Below are 17,097 nucleotides of genomic sequence, written 5' to 3' on the forward strand. Positions count from 1 at the left end.
ACTACTTTAGCAGCCACCTCTGTATAAAGACCACCTGTTTATAAGACTACTTTAGCAGCCACCTCTGTATAAAGACCACCTGCTTTATAAGACTACTTTAGCAGCCACCTCTGTATAAAGACCACCTGCTTTATAAGACTACTTTAGCAGCCACCTCTGTATAAAGACCACCTGCTTTATAAGACTACTTTAGCAGCCACCTCTGTATAAAGACCACCTGTTTATAAGACTACTTTAGCAGCCACCTCTGTATAAAGACCACCTGCTTTATAAGACTACTTTAGCAGCCACCTCTGTATAAAGACCACCTGCTTTATAAGACTACCTTAGCAGCCACCTCTGTATAAAGACCACCTGCTTTATAAGACTACTTTAGCAGCCACCTCTGTATAAAGACCACCTGCTTTATAAGACTACTTTAGCAGCCACCTCTGTATAAAGACCACCTGCTTTATAAGACTACTTTAGCAGCCACCTCTGTATAAAGACCACCTGCTTTATAAGACTACTTTAGCAGCCACCTCTGTATAAAGACCACCTGTTTATAAGACTACTTTAGCAGCCACCTCTGTATAAAGACCACCTGCTTTATAAGACTACTTCCATTTTAGGGTCCTGAATAGTCATTTTCAACACATTTTGACCTGTGTATAAAGACCACTTGGCTATATATATAAAGATCATTTCATCTTGGTGCATTAGGTGGTCTTTATAGATAAGTTTAATGTACTCAACTTTCACTAGAACTATTTTACATCCCACTTAAACCCTAGATTCACGTTATTGTCCCTGTAGCTTTATATTTAGAATTTTAACTGTTTATTCTACTACAGACACAATAAAACAGTAGTATGTGTAATAACATGTGTTTATCATATCGAATTATTCACAGAAGCAGAAAAAATCTGTTTCATACATACTAAAATCACACAAAATATACATTTCACAAAACGTGTCACAGAGACACAATACAGGTACCATATTCTGTCTAATAAGCTCACCTCTTCCTATAGGTGCGCTTTCCCCTTTTGAGGCCTCAATTTCACTTACTATAGAACCTTGAATTAAATACAGAGACTTCAAATATGAAAACTGTGCAGGTTTCTTTATTTTTATACAATTTCCTTTGCAAATTGATTTAAGGAAATCTTTGTGTAATAATTTTTATGAAAAGCTAGTCTATATTATTCATTATTTTCTTCTTCATTTTTAAATTTTAAAAGAGTCCTGGAGCTTATTAGGTTGAACACGGTTTATACAGCATAAGGGTAATAACATTTGTACATTCATAGTGTATGTACTGAATTTCATCACATTTTATAATCATCATAATATAAATATAACATTTATTAGCAGATTAAAGATATTCAGACAGGTGACTTTAGTATACATGCCAAACTTTCTCGCTGGGGTTATAAAAGAAAACGGTCTGTACTGTTGTAATTGTGTTTTTTTTGTTTGACACTGATTGCTAGTGATTGCATGCAGCAGGTAGAAGGCACCAAGTACTCAACAGGACTCAGAAAAGGGAAATTTAAGTAATGAACTGCATTCAGTTGGCAGTTATGGGAGTATGAATGCCAACTGAAAATCAGCATATCTTATGAATCCAACTTGTGTTTCATGTTTAATTTGCTGCTGTCCAGTTGGCATTCATTTTCCCATAATTGCCAACTGACTGCAGTTCAATGCTTACATTTACATTTTATAACACTTCCCTTATAATCCCGAGAGATTTTGCATCTATAATGAATAAACAATTTGTTATCGTCAAGGATGAAACAGCCATTTGAACAACCATTTTCCTTAATCGTTGGCACAACATTTGTAATGTCACAATGATAATGACATCCTTATACTCAGATAGCAGTTCATGCACTGGTGAATGCCAACTGAATTTGGTAAGGTTACATAGTGGAAATGCAATAAAAATGTAAATATATGTACATATCACTTTTTTTTAGATATTAAAAAGATATTAGATGTCATTTGGACATTTTCAGTCCTAGTCATCTTTAGTTGATTTTTTTTTCAAATTTGATAAAGACTATAGTTGATTTATTTTCTTCAAATTTGACAACTTTTTGCACACGAAAAAAAAACCCAACTACCTTTTTCTATAACATTATTTTCATAACTCAATATATGTTGTCTCCATTTTGTTAAATTAGTAATTATTTACAAGTGTTAACATCTCAGCCTGCCTCTTTACTCTTACCAAAGTAATGACATTTTGGTCTCAGGTTAATTATAACTTGAAAACAAAGAAACAGAATTTGTCGAAATTCGTCAAAGTCAACAACAGATAATTCATCATCTTGGTGAACATGGAGTTTCATATATTTTATATTAAAGAAACTAGTAAGTGTTAGACATTAAGCGCTCTCAACCTAATCCCTAAAACCTTTATTTCCTGTACATGCATCTAGAAAGGCCCCTGCTGTGAGATATTCTGCACATAACAAATAATTAGATACTTAAACTTAGGAACGAAAATGAAAAATAGAACTCTCCAGTCAACAGTGTATGTCAATTACATGTTACTGCATCTACATGTACAGCTTTGTATAATAAACAACAAATAATAACCTGCGGATATATCCACAAACTTATAAACCATATTGAAATAAATGAAATTTATTAGCAGCTAAATAACGCTGTAAATGTGTTTAGCCTTTATCAATTCTATCCCATTCTTTTATTGACTATATAAACCTGATTTGCATTGTATCGTTCCGTAAGTTTCCAAAGGCCGTTAAAGATGCTTAGAATATTGTGACTGATACAAGTGTTTGTATGATACCTAAAGTTTTCAAAAGATGAAACATTAGTTGTTTTGAAGCATTTCACCACTGAAGATATGTCAAAATTAATGGTATTATGATAATATATGTCATTGTGGCATCACACATACTGATGACATCATGTAAAGACTGTCGCTCTGCATCACACATACTGATGACATCATGTGAAGACTGTCGCTCTGCATCACACATACTGATGACACCAAGTGAAGACTGTCGCTCTGCATCACACATACTGATGACACCAAGTGAAGACTGTCGCTCTGCATCACACATACTGATGACACAAGTGAAGACTGTCGCTCTGCATCACACATACTGATGACAAGTAAGACTGTCGCTCTGCATCACACATACTGATGACACATGTAAGACTGTCGCTCTGCATCACACATACTGATGACACCAGTGAAGACTGTCGCTCTGCATCACACATACTGATGACACATGTAAAGACTGTCGCTCTGCATCACACATACTGATGACACCAAGTAAGACTGTCGCTCTGCATCACACACATACTGATGACACCAAGTGAAGACTGTCGCTCTGCATCACACATACTGATGACATCATGTAAAGACTGTCGCTCTGCATCACACATACTGATGACATCATGTAAAGACTGTCGCTCTGCATCACACATACTGATGACACCAAGTGAAGACTGTCGCTCTGCATCACACATACTGATGACATCATGTAAAGACTGTCGCTCTGCATCACACATACTGATGACATCATGTGAAGACTGTCGCTCTGCATCACACATACTGATGACATCATGTAAAGACTGTCGCTCTGCATCACACATACTGATGACACCAAGTGAAGACTGTCGCTCTGCATCACACATACTGATGACATCATGTAAAGACTGTCGCTCTGCATCACACATACTGATGACATCATGTAAAGACTGTCACTCTGCATCACACATACTGATGACACCAAGTGAAGACTGTCGCTCTGCATCACACATACTGATGACACCAAGTGAAGACTGTCGCTCTGCATCACACATACTGATGACACCAAGTGAAGACTGTCGCTCTGCATCACACATACTGATGACACCAAGTGAAGACTGTCGCTCTGCATCACACATACTGATGACATCATGTAAAGACTGTCGCTCTGCATCACACATACTGATGACACCAAGTAAAGACTGTCGCTCTGCATCACACATACTGATGACATCATGTAAAGACTGTCGCTCTGCATCACACATACTGATGACATCATGTGAAGACTGTCGCTCTGCATCACACATACTGATGACATCATGTAAAGACTGTCGCTCTGCATCACACATACTGATGACACCAAGTGAAGACTGTCGCTCTGCATCACACATACTGATGACATCATGTAAAGACTGTCGCTCTGCATCACACATACTGATGACATCAAGTAAAGACTGTCGCTCTGCATCACACATACTGATGACATCATGTAAAGACTGTCGCTCTGCATCACACATACTGATGACACCAAGTGAAGACTGTCGCTCTGCATCACACATACTGATGACATCATGTAAAGACTGTCGCTCTGCATCACACATACTGATGACACCAAGTGAAGACTGTCGCTCTGCATCACACATACTGATGACACCAAGTGAAGACTGTCGCTCTGCATCACACATACTGATGACACCAAGTGAAGACTGTCGCTCTGCATCACACATACTGATGACATCATGTGAAGACTGTCGCTCTGCATCACACATACTGATGACATCAAGTGAAGACTGTCGCTCTGCATCACACATACTGATGACATCATGTAAAGACTGTCGCTCTGCATCACACATACTGATGACATCATGTAAAGACTGTCGCTCTGCATCACACATACTGATGACATCATGTAAAGACTGTCGCTCTGCATCACACATACTGATGACATCATGTAAAGACTGTCGCTCTGCATCACACATACTGATGACATCATGTAAAGACTGTCGCTCTGCATCACACATACTGATGACATCATGTAAAGACTGTCGCTCTGCATCACACATACTGATGACATCATGTAAAGACTGTCGCTCTGCATCACACATACTGATGACACCATGTGAAGACTGTCGCTCTGCATCACACATACTGATGACCATGTAAAGACTGTCGCTCTGCATCACACATACTGATGACACCAAGTGAAGACTGTCGCTCTGCATCACACATACTGATGACACCATGTAAAGACTGTCGCTCTGCATCACACATACTGTGCACCAATGAGACTGTAGACTGTCGCTCTGCATCACACATACTGATGACACCAAGTGAAGACTGTCGCTCTGCATCACACATACTGATGACACCAAGTGAAGACTGTCGCTCTGCATCACACATACTGATGACACCAAGTGAAGACTGTCGCTCTGCATCACACATACTGATGACACCAAGTAAAGACTGTCGCTCTGCATCACACATACTGATGACACCAAGTGAAAGACTGTCGCTCTGCATCACACATACTGATGACACCAAGTGAAGACTGTCGCTCTGCATCACACATACTGATGACACCAAGTGAAGACTGTCGCTCTGCATCACACATACTGATGACACCAAGTGAAGACTGTCGCTCTGCATCACACATACTGATGACACCAAGTGAAGACTGTCGCTCTGCATCACACATACTGATGACACCAAGTGAAGACTGTCGCTCTGCATCACACATACTGATGACATCATGTAAAGACTGTCGCTCTGCATCACACATACTGATGACACCAAGTAAAGACTGTCGCTCTGCATCACACATACTGATGACACCAAGTGAAGACTGTCGCTCTGCATCACACATACTGATGACACCAAGTGAAGACTGTCGCTCTGCATCACACATACTGATGACACCAAGTGAAGACTGTCGCTCTGCATCACACACATACTGATGACACCAAGTGAAGACTGTCGCTCTGCATCACACATACTGATGACACCAAGTGAAGACTGTCGCTCTGCATCACACATACTGATGACACCAAGTAAAGACTGTCGCTCTGCATCACACATACTGATGACATCATGTAAAGACTGTCGCTCTGCATCACACATACTGATGACACCAAGTGAAGACTGTCGCTCTGCATCACACATACTGATGACATCATGTGAAGACTGTCGCTCTGCATCACACATACTGATGACACTAAGACTGTCGCTCTGCATCACACATACTGATGACAACAAGTGAAGACTGTCGCTCTGCATCACACATACTGATGACACCAAGTGAAGACTGTCGCTCTGCATCACACATACTGATGACACCAAGTGAAGACTGTCGCTCTGCATCACACATACTGATGACACATAAGACTGTCGCTCTGCATCACATACTGAAGACTGTCGCTCTGCATCACACATACTGATGACACCATGTAAAGACTGTCGCTCTGCATCACACATACTGATGACACAAGTAAGACTGTCGCTCTGCATCACACATACTGATGACATCAATGTAAAGACTGTCGCTCTGCATCACACATACTGATGACACCAAGTGAAGACTGTCGCTCTGCATCACACATACTGATGACACCAAGTAAAGACTGTCGCTCTGCATCACACATACTGATGACACATGAAGACTGTCGCTCTGCATCACACATACTGATGACACCAAGTGAAGACTGTCGCTCTGCATCACACATACTGATGACATCATGTAAAGACTGTCGCTCTGCATCACACATACTGATGACACCAAGTGAAGACTGTCGCTCTGCATCACACATACTGATGACACCAAGTGAAGACTGTCGCTCTGCATCACACATACTGATGACATCATGTAAAGACTGTCGCTCTGCATCACACATACTGATGACACCAAGTGAAGACTGTCGCTCTGCATCACACATACTGATGACATCAAGTGAAGACTGTCGCTCTGCATCACACATACTGATGACACCAAGTGAAGACTGTCGCTCTGCATCACACATACTGATGACACCAAGTGAAGACTGTCGCTCTGCATCACACATACTGATGACATCAAGTGAAGACTGTCGCTCTGCATCACACATACTGATGACATCATGTAAAGACTGTCGCTCTGCATCACACATACTGATCACACATACTCGATGACACCATACTGATGTGAAGACTGTCGCTCTGCATCACACATACTGATGACACCAAGTGAAGACTGTCGCTCTGCATCACACATACTGATGACATCATGTAAAGACTGTCGCTCTGCATCACACATACTGATGACACCAAGTGAAGACTGTCGCTCTGCATCACACATACTGATGACACCATGTGAAGACTGTCGCTCTGCATCACACATACTGATGACACCATGTGAAGACTGTCGCTCTGCATCACACATACTGATGACACCAAGTGAAGACTGTCGCTCTGCATCACACATACTGATGACACCAAGTGAAGACTGTCGCTCTGCATCACACATACTGATGACACCAAGTGAAGACTGTCGCTCTGCATCACACATACTGATGACACCAAGTGAAGACTGTCGCTCTGCATCACACATACTGATGACATCATGTGAAGACTGTCGCTCTGCATCACACATACTGATGACACCATGTAAAGACTGTCGCTCTGCATCACACATACTGATGACACCAAGTGAAGACTGTCGCTCTGCATCACACATACTGATGACACAGTAAGACTGTCGCTCTGCATCACACATACTGATGACACCAAGTGAAGACTGTCGCTCTGCATCACACATACTGATGACACCAAGTGAAGACTGTCGCTCTGCATCACACATACTGATGACACCAAGTGAAGACTGTCGCTCTGCATCACACATACTGATGACACCAAGTGAAGACTGTCGCTCTGCATCACACATACTGATGACACCAAGTGAAGACTGTCGCTCTGCATCACACATATCACACAGTACTCTCACACAAGTGAAGACTGTCGCTCTGCATCACACATACTGATGACACCAAGTGAAGACTGTCGCTCTGCATCACACATACTGATGACACCAAGTGAAGACTGTCGCTCTGCATCACACATACTGATGACACCAAGTGAAGAACTGTCGCTCTGCATCACACATACTGATGACACCATGTAAAGACTGTCGCTCTGCATCACACATACTGATGACACCAAGTGAAGACTGTCGCTCTGCATCACACATACTGATGACACCAAGTGAAGACTGTCGCTCTGCATCACACATACTGATGACACCAAGTGAAGACTGTCGCTCTGCATCACACATACTGATGACACCAAGTGAAGACTGTCGCTCTGCATCACACATACTGATGACATCATGTAAAGACTGTCGCTCTGCATCACACATACTGATGACACCAAGTGAAGACTGTCGCTCTGCATCACACATACTGATGACATCAAGTGAAGACTGTCGCTCTGCATCACACATACTGATGACACCAAGTGAAGACTGTCGCTCTGCATCACACATACTGATGACATCATGTAAAGACTGTCGCTCTGCATCACACATACTGATGACACCAAGTGAAGACTGTCGCTCTGCATCACACATACTGATGACACCAAGTGAAGACTGTCGCTCTGCATCACACATACTGATGACACCAAGTGAAGACTGTCGCTCTGCATCACACATACTTACTGATGACATCACCATAAGTGAAGACTGTCGCTCTGCATCACACATACTGATGACATCATGTAAAGACTGTCGCTCTGCATCACACATACTGATGACACCAAGTGAAGACTGTCGCTCTGCATCACACATACTGATGACACCAAGTGAAGACTGTCGCTCTGCATCACACATACTGATGACACATGAAGACTGTCGCTCTGCATCACACATACTGATGACACCAAGTGAAGACTGTCGCTCTGCATCACACATACTGATGACACCAAGTGAAGACTGTCGCTCTGCATCACACATACTGATGACATCATGTAAAGACTGTCGCTCTGCATCACACATACTGATGACACCAAGTGAAGACTGTCGCTCTGCATCACACATACTGATGACACCAAGTGAAGACTGTCGCTCTGCATCACACATACTGATGACACCAAGTGAAGACTGTCGCTCTGCATCACACATACTGATGACACCAAGTGAAGACTGTCGCTCTGCATCACACATACTGATGACACCAAGTGAAAAGACTGTCGCTCTGCATCACACATACTGATGACATCAAGTGAAGACTGTCGCTCTGCATCACACATACTGATGACACCAAGTGAAGACTGTCGCTCTGCATCACACATACTGATGACACCAAGTGAAGACTGTCGCTCTGCATCACACATACTGATGACACCAAGTGAAGACTGTCGCTCTGCATCACACATACTGATGACACCAAGTGAAGACTGTCGCTCTGCATCACACATACTGATGACACCAAGTGAAGACTGTCGCTCTGCATCACACATACTGATGACATCAAGTGAAGACTGTCGCTCTGCATCACACATACTGATGACACCAAGTGAAGACTGTCGCTCTGCATCACACATACTGATGACATCAAGTGAAGACTGTCGCTCTGCATCACACATACTGATGACACCAAGTGAAGACTGTCGCTCTGCATCACACATACTGATGACACCAAGTGAAGACTGTCGCTCTGCATCACACATACTGATGACACCAAGTGAAGACTGTCGCTCTGCATCACACATACTGATGACATCATGTAAAGACTGTCGCTCTGCATCACACATACTGATGACATCATGTAAAGACTGTCGCTCTGCATCACACATACTGATGACACCAAGTGAAGACTGTCGCTCTGCATCACACATACTGATGACACCAAGTGAAGACTGTCGCTCTGCATCACACATACTGATGACACCAAGTGAAGACTGTCGCTCTGCATCACACATACTGATGACACCAAGTGAAGACTGTCGCTCTGCATCACACATACTGATGACACCAAGTGAAGACTGTCGCTCTGCATCACACATACTGATGACACCAAGTGAAGACTGTCGCTCTGCATCACACATACTGATGACACCAAGTGAAGACTGTCGCTCTGCATCACACATACTGATGACATCATGTAAAGACTGTCGCTCTGCATCACACATACTGATGACATCATGTGAAGACTGTCGCTCTGCATCACACATACTGATGACACCAGTGAAGACTGTCGCTCTGCATCACACATACTGATGACACCAAGTAAAGACTGTCGCTCTGCATCACACATACTGATGACACCATGTGAAGACTGTCGCTCTGCATCACACATACTGATGACACCATGTGAAGACTGTCGCTCTGCATCACACATACTGATGACACCAAGTGAAGACTGTCGCTCTGCATCACACATACTGATGACACCAAGTGAAGACTGTCGCTCTGCATCACACATACTGATGACACCAAGTGAAGACTGTCGCTCTGCATCACACATACTGATGACACAGTGAAGACTGTCGCTCTGCATCACACATACTGATGACATCAAGTGAAGACTGTCGCTCTGCATCACACATACTGATGACATCATGTAAAGACTGTCGCTCTGCATCACACATACTGATGACATCATGTGAAGACTGTCGCTCTGCATCACACATACTGATGACATCATGTGAAGACTGTCGCTCTGCATCACACATACTGATGACACCAAGTGAAGACTGTCGCTCTGCATCACACATACTGATGACACCAAGTGAAGACTGTCGCTCTGCATCACACATACTGATGACATCAAGTGAAGACTGTCGCTCTGCATCACACATACTGATGACACCAAGTGAAGACTGTCGCTCTGCATCACACATACTGATGACATCATGTAAAGACTGTCGCTCTGCATCACACATACTGATGACATCAAGTAAAGACTGTCGCTCTGCATCACACATACTGATGACATCATGTAAAGACTGTCGCTCTGCATCACACATACTGATGACATCATGTAAAGACTGTCGCTCTGCATCACACATACTGATGACACCAAGTGAAGACTGTCGCTCTGCATCACACATACTGATGACACCAAGTGAAGACTGTCGCTCTGCATCACACATACTGATGACATCATGTGAAGACTGTCGCTCTGCATCACACATACTGATGACATCATGTGAAGACTGTCGCTCTGCATCACACATACTGATGACACCAAGTGAAGACTGTCGCTCTGCATCACACATACTGATGACATCATGTAAAGACTGTCGCTCTGCATCACACATACTGATGACACCAAGTGAAGACTGTCGCTCTGCATCACACATACTGATGACACCAAGTGAAGACTGTCGCTCTGCATCACACATACTGATGACACCAAGTAAAGACTGTCGCTCTGCATCACACATACTGATGACACCAAGTGTAAAGACTGTCGCTCTGCATCACACTACTGATGACATCATGAAGACTGTCGCTCTGCATCACACATACTGATGACACCAAGTGAAGACTGTCGCTCTGCATCACACATACTGATGACACCAAGTGAAGACTGTCGCTCTGCATCACACATACTGATGACACCAAGTGAAGACTGTCGCTCTGCATCACACATACTGATGACACCAAGTGAAGACTGTCGCTCTGCATCACACATACTGATGACACCAAGTGAAGACTGTCGCTCTGCATCACACATACTGATGACACCAAGTGAAGACTGTCGCTCTGCATCACACATACTGATGACACCAAGTGAAGACTGTCGCTCTGCATCACACATACTGATGACACCAAGTGAAGACTGTCGCTCTGCATCACACATACTGATGACACCATGTAAAGACTGTCGCTCTGCATCACACATACTGATGACATCATGTGAAGACTGTCGCTCTGCATCACACCTACTGATGATATCATGTGAAGACTGTCGCTCTGCATCACACCTACTGATGACACCAAGTGAAGACTGTCGCTCTGCATCACACATACTGATGACACCAAGTGAAGACTGTCGCTCTGCATCACACATACTGATGACACCAAGTGAAGACTGTCGCTCTGCATCACACATACTGATGACACCAAGTAAAGACTGTCGCTCTGCATCACACATACTGATGACATCAAGGGAAGACTGTCGCTCTGCATCACACCTACTGATGACACCAAGTGAAGACTGTCGCTCAATCTGTCATATCTTAGGTGCTGACAGGGGGTCCACTCATGGCTAAAATTGGTGACAAATAAGGGAATGGTGCGAGACGTTTGTAAGACATATATGCCTCGAACTCTATGTAACATCTGTACAAGAATTAGACATTACTGGATACGGCAGCCTTAGGTAATGTTACACCCGACTGCATTATAAGATTAATGACAGTATATCCAATCTGTTTGTGGGATATAAAGTCAGCTAAGATTACAAAAAATTCTGCTTACCATGGAAAACAAATTCTAAATAGAAAGAAAGAAACTAAGTTGAGTTTAGATTCTATACATTTTTGGTGCCAAGCTAACAAGGATTAAAGAAAGAAGTGAAAATTGATTCCCATATGACAGCTTTATGAATTGCATGTCAATATATCAACTGGCGCAAATTCCATTGTACCGAAAAAAGCTTTATTAGGCATTAGTTTAACACCTGGAGTAATGGATGTTAACACGGAGCCATAACGACGTCATGATAACAAAGAACACCTGTGGAGCGACTAATGTAACAATCAGTTTTCCCCACACATGAAATGGATGTGAAATGGACATGAAATTGATGACGCTGGACCCACATCCGGTGTAGATGAGCCATATTCTATGAAGTATAGATTCACATTTTTTTCTCTGTATAATGACTGGCCTTCAGATGACTACAGACAATGTAGTTAACTATAATCACATCGGTGTAAACACTAAGTGCATTGCTGCCATAGTAAACCATTGTACTATTACTTTTTTTATTGGGCTGTTTATTTCCCATTAAAGATTCCTTGTTAAAAGGCGACATAAACAAATCTATAATCACTGGTATACAATAATGTAAATGTTTACGGAGTTATAAACTCTCTCTGACTATCTGTTCATGGTGGTATGAAGCATCGGATCTGAGGTTCCAGCTCGACACACCGACCACTGTTTCATCAATATTAATGACCTTTCCACGCAGTAAGATGGAGAATTCTGATAGAACACACCGTGATCTGACCCCAAAGATAAACACGATTACTCTAAATACAGACAAAATATGATTTCTTTTCTTCTCAGCTGACAGTAATGATATTTACATGGGGTCACTGAAATCGAGTATGACGTACGTCATTTGGTTTCATCATAAATGTCTCATTGAAATTGAGATGTAAACAATTGGAAATTGCGCAAGCAGTTATGATACATAGAAAGAAAAAACCTCAATCTTTCTGTAAACATGACAATTAGCAGTATGAAAATATCCTAACAGTTCAGTTTATACATTTATCCTCCAGGCAGATTTTATCTTACTTAATCACGTCCTCTCATAATTCATCAATAATGATGAAAAACACATCATGTCTATGACATTGTAATTCATTGTTTATTTCGTTATTTTTGTAAAAAATTGTTTCGGGTCCAATGAGTGTGTCTTATTCACTTAAGCATTCAGTGCTAAGATAGTTTTTAGAGGGGTGGGTAATTGTACTCACACTTTTGAAAAGGGAGGGGGCTTTGACTTCTGTGAGAAACAAACACGTATTAGAGATAGAACAAGAGGCCCAGAGGGCCTGTATCGCTCATCTGGTTTGTAATGCCAAGTAATGTTCTAAATACAGGTTCATTGTTTCTTTTCTGAAGGAATTTGAATATTTACCTCTAATTCCCCTATTGGGCCCCACCACTCCTGCCCCCGGGGGCTCAGAGCCAAAATTTATACAAGTTCTGTTCCCCTTCCCTAGGATGTTTGTGGCCAAATTTGGTTACAATCCATGCAGAACTCTATGATTAGTAGCGATTTAAAGGAAATGTTGACAGACGGACAGATGGACGATGGACGCCGCGCCATGACATAAGCTCACCGGCCCTTCGGGCCAGGTGAGCTAAAAATGACATTTGTAGCAAATTAAAGGGCCATAACTCTAATAAATAACATCTGCTGATAGAGTTGATCAAACCTGGTCAGGCACTTAAGGCATTCAACCTTGTAACCAAGTTTGAAGAAATTCGGCTAATATTTATTACAGTTTTTGTATGGAAGTGGCAGAAACTGACTTTTTTATTTAAGCAAAGGGCCATAACTCCAGTCATTGCACGGAAACAAAGTGTTACAGACAGTTGGACAGACAAACAGACGGACGGACAGACAGACGGACAAACCCAAATTATTATACCCCGTTTCGGAGAAAGCGGGGGATAAAAAGTTGAAACAAGAGTTTGTATGATATGCCGCTTGAAGTTTACACAAAATAAATGCATTTAGCACTGTGTAATGTCACTGTTCTTAATTTATATTAGATTATCGCTGACAAGTATATCTTAGTATATGTTTTTGAAATGTTGGTGTCACTAAAATTACGGCGAAATCTATTAAACGGTATAAGACACCAACTTCCTGTATCGCGTGCGCAGTTGGAATCTGCACATAGCAGATGTACACAGACTCTACACCCGACAAGGAAATTAATAGTGCAAGTATGCTCGCACTAAAAAACATCTCTATTTAGAAAATGAAATATTCAGAAAGCAGAAAAACTTTAAAATATCACCCTGGGAAAATATCTCAGCAACAGATATTTAAGGTAAACTAATGGAATATTTTCCAGGGCAAAAATAATTACACAATAACAAAATTTACAAAAATATCTTAAAATAAAGTTCAAGGTTCTCCGAGATCCAGAGCAGGAAGCATCAGCTGCTTCATTAGATGTGTTTATATCCTTCTAATTAGCTTCAATCTCACACACCACAGATACTTCTGATATAACGTGTGGATTTTAAGTACAAATGTACCTAAACAGAAAATATGCATATTCATTTGGTCGATGTCACTGAATACAGATTTGTCAATTTGGTAGATTGTACCCAACACTACTAACGCATCATTCTTCATTAATTTGAAGAAAGTCATTATTGCAGTTATGAAATAAACATATTTGCTAATATATTTTCTAGAAAATACTCTCAATAAATATTTTAATTTGGTCAGATATTAAAGATGCTCCACCGCTGACAAATGATTCTTTTTTTCACTATCAAAAACAGGAGCAGACAATTAAGTATTTTTCTTCAGTTACAAAAATTACTTGCTTTATTTTGTAAGTGTAAAATAAACCTGTCTTAGCAATCATCTCTGTATAATGACCCTCTGTATAGTAAGACCATCTGGTTAATAAGACTTCTGTCTTGGTGTCCCAAGGATCCATTTTCAATACAATTTGACATGTGTACAGGACCACTTTGATAAAAAGACCATTTTTTCTTAAACTTTCATTTTTTTTAAAATTTCAGAAATACTTGAATCAAAACACAGTAAAACAAATGTGTAAGTGCTGAAATGTATATCAAATCAACCTCTGTAGAGTCAATGCCCTGATGATAATGTAAGGAATGATCACCACAAATTAATTCACATGTACATATGTATAACATATTAACAGCATTTAACCTTGCTATGGAAGGTTAAGCTGGTGTCCGGCAGGTAATCCAGGGATCAAATCAATCTTGGAGATCATTAGGAAGCAGCCATGTATATTAGGGTGATTAAGTCAGTAGTCAACAGCACTGTCTAGAGCCTCGTATCTGTTACAGTTGGTGGGAGCCTCATCAGTGATTCAGTCAATCATTGCCTGACCAACATGGAGTCACAAACCACAACATGCCATGGTTACATTGAGGTCCACCATAGTTACAACAGCTTTAGTGACGGATGGAACATTTAGGATTCCAAAGGAAAGGACTTGGACCAAAAGGAAGAAAATGTCTTGACCACAAAGCTAGTAAAGCTAAAGCTTTGGTCATCAAGGATTCAAAAGAAAATGACGAGAATGGCCGAAATAAAGAAAACTTTCGATTGAAATGCCATGGACAGAATGTGTAAAGAATCAACAGCTTTTGGCATGCTCAGAAATAATTAGAACTCTTCAGAAACATACAGCGATATGAATATTATTTCCAGAAGTCAGGACAAGGACAGCTTTTGATTGCAGTGTCAAGGGTAGAATATCCATTCTAGGTGCCACAATATTTTGTTATGCTTAGCACATTTGTAGTTCCAGATAAAATGAAGTGACACTATGGTTAATTAATTACAGATTTTGAATACATCACTATGTGTATAACTTCAGTAGTTGTCATACTTAAACACATCTGGAGCTAACACAGCAAATGAAAGAGGTACCATAGTAATAAAAATCAATTTTGTCTTTTCAGGTTTTGATCCAGCAATACATGAAGGAAGAAATACCAGAGTAAATACAGGATTGGTCTAACTAAAGAACATCTGGGATAACAAAACAAATATACACAGTGCAACAATAGCAAGAACAATAGAATCCATTTTGAGGGGCAGTTATCAGGCAAACCATATTACCATATTGTAAAATGTACTTGTGAATAAAGCCACTACAGATGCACAGCATGATAATTGGCACTCCTCAAACAATTTCATTGCAACAAAATTTTATTTCAAACAAACAAGTTGAAATAGGATCGAACAACAGGCAGTGCCTATATAAGTTCTCTCCTTGGTAATTTGAATGTTGAATAGGTGAAAAAACTCCACTCATGAATATGTCCATGCATAGATTATGATATTACGTTATTATGATCATCATCATCAACACCACTACTACCACCTTCCCCCCTCCTCATTATCACATCATCATCATCATCATCATCATCATCATCAACACCAGTACTACCACCTTCCCCCTCCTCATTATCATCATCATCATCATCATCATCATCATCATCAACACCAGTACTACCACCTTCCCCCTCATTATCACATCATCATCATCATCATCATCATCATCATCAACACCACCTTCCCCCTCCTCATTATCACTTCCCCATCCTCATCATCATCATCATCAACCCAGTACTACCACCTTCCCCCTTCCATCATTATCATATCATCATCAACACCAGTACTACCACCTTCCCCCTCCTCATTATCATCATCATCATCATCCCTCATCATCATCAACACCAGTACTACCACCTTCCCCCTCCTCATTATCACATCATCATCATCAACACCAGTACTACCACCACCTCTCATATCACCCCCTCATCATTATCACATCATCATCATCATCATCATCATCATCAACACCAGTACTACCACCTT

The 17,097-nt window shown here is 41.1% G+C and overlaps 1 protein-coding gene across 1 annotated transcript in view; it reads right to left on the reverse strand.

Moving 5' to 3' along the window:
• LOC138329369 (ER membrane protein complex subunit 10-like) overlaps positions 1 to 17,097 on the reverse strand; it is a 67,537-nt gene that overhangs the window by 34,972 nt on the left and 15,468 nt on the right.

Source organism: Argopecten irradians, chromosome 8 (genome assembly GCF_041381155.1).
Source record: "Argopecten irradians isolate NY chromosome 8, Ai_NY, whole genome shotgun sequence".
NCBI lineage: Eukaryota > Metazoa > Mollusca > Bivalvia > Pectinida > Pectinidae > Argopecten > Argopecten irradians.